The sequence below is a fragment of the Caenorhabditis remanei genome, chromosome III, assembly GCF_010183535.1.
Source record: "Caenorhabditis remanei strain PX506 chromosome III, whole genome shotgun sequence".
NCBI lineage: Eukaryota > Metazoa > Nematoda > Chromadorea > Rhabditida > Rhabditidae > Caenorhabditis > Caenorhabditis remanei.
Genome location: NC_071330.1, coordinates 4,794,572 through 4,796,777, shown reverse-complemented (window position 1 = coordinate 4,796,777; position 2,206 = coordinate 4,794,572).

Genomic DNA, 2,206 nt, shown 5'->3' with positions numbered 1-2,206 from the left:
CATAGTGGTAAGGCGGTTTCATGTTATCTATCACGAACCTCGAGATCCAGGCGCTCAAAATTTCCGTCCTTTCACAGATTTCCTTCAGAAAGTGCATATGAAAAGTGACACGTATTAAATCGAATTCGGGTCAGGAAGTGTAACGCTCTCTCATGATGATAGAGTTGAACAATACGAACATAGTGGTAAGGCGGTTTCATGTTATCTATCACGAACCTCGAGATCCAGGCGCTCAAAATTTCCGTCCTTTCACAGATTTCCTTCAGAAAGTGCATATGAAAAGTGACACGTATTAAATCGAATTCGGGTCAGGAAGTGTAACGCTCTCTCATGATGATAGAGTTGAACAATACGAACATAGTGGTAAGGCGGTTTCATGTTATCTATCACGAACCTCGAGATCCAGGCGCTCAAAATTTCCGTCCTTTCACAGATTTCCTTCAGAAAGTGCATATGAAAAGTGACACGTATTAAATCGAATTCGGGTCAGGAAGTGTAACGCTCTCTCATGATGATAGAGTTGAACAATACGAACATAGTGGTAAGGCGGTTTCATGTTATCTATCACGAACCTCGAGATCCAGGCGCTCAAAATTTCCGTCCTTTCACAGATTTCCTTCAGAAAGTGCATATGAAAAGTGACACGTATTAAATCGAATTCGGGTCAGGAAGTGTAACGCTCTCTCATGATGATAGAGTTGAACAATACGAACATAGTGGTAAGGCGGTTTCATGTTATCTATCACGAACCTCGAGATCCAGGCGCTCAAAATTTCCGTCCTTTCACAGATTCCTTCAGAAAGTGCATATGAAAAGTGACACGTATTAAATCGAATTCGGGTCAGGAAGTGTAACGCTCTCTCATGATGATAGAGTTGAACAATACGAACATAGTGGTAAGGCGGTTTCATGTTATCTATCACGAACCTCGAGATCCAGGCGCTCAAAATTTCCGTCCTTTCACAGATTTCCTTCAGAAAGTGCATATGAAAAGTGACACGTATTAAATCGAATTCGGGTCAGGAAGTGTAACGCTCTCTCATGATGATAGAGTTGAACAATACGAACATAGTGGTAAGGCGGTTTCATGTTATCTATCACGAACCTCGAGATCCAGGCGCTCAAAATTTCCGTCCTTTCACAGATTTCCTTCAGAAAGTGCATATGAAAAGTGACACGTATTAAATCGAATTCGGGTCAGGAAGTGTAACGCTCTCTCATGATGATAGAGTTGAACAATACGAACATAGTGGTAAGGCGGTTTCATGTTATCTATCACGAACCTCGAGATCCAGGCGCTCAAAATTTCCGTCCTTTCACAGATTTCCTTCAGAAAGTGCATATGAAAAGTGACACGTATTAAATCGAATTCGGGTCAGGAAGTGTAACGCTCTCTCATGATGATAGAGTTGAACAATACGAACATAGTGGTAAGGCGGTTTCATGTTATCTATCACGAACCTCGAGATCCAGGCGCTCAAAATTTCCGTCCTTTCACAGATTTCCTTCAGAAAGTGCATATGAAAAGTGACACGTATTAAATCGAATTCGGGTCAGGAAGTGTAACGCTCTCTCATGATGATAGAGTTGAACAATACGAACATAGTGGTAAGGCGGTTTCATGTTATCTATCACGAACCTCGAGATCCAGGCGCTCAAATTTCCGTCCTTTCACAGATTTCCTTCAGAAAGTGCATATGAAAAGTGACACGTATTAAATCGAATTCGGGTCAGGAAGTGTAACGCTCTCTCATGATGATAGAGTTGAACAATACGAACATAGTGGTAAGGCGGTTTCATGTTATCTATCACGAACCTCGAGATCCAGGCGCTCAAAATTTCCGTCCTTTCACAGATTTCCTTCAGAAAGTGCATATGAAAAGTGACACGTATTAAATCGAATTCGGGTCAGGAAGTGTAACGCTCTCTCATGATGATAGAGTTGAACAATACGAACATAGTGGTAAGGCGGTTTCATGTTATCTATCACGAACCTCGAGATCCAGGCGCTCAAAATTTCCGTCCTTTCACAGATTTCCTTCAGAAAGTGCATATGAAAAGTGACACGTATTAAATCGAATTCGGGTCAGGAAGTGTAACGCTCTCTCATGATGATAGAGTTGAACAATACGAACATAGTGGTAAGGCGGTTTCATGTTATCTATCACGAACCTCGAGATCCAGGCGCTCAAAATTTCCGTCCTTT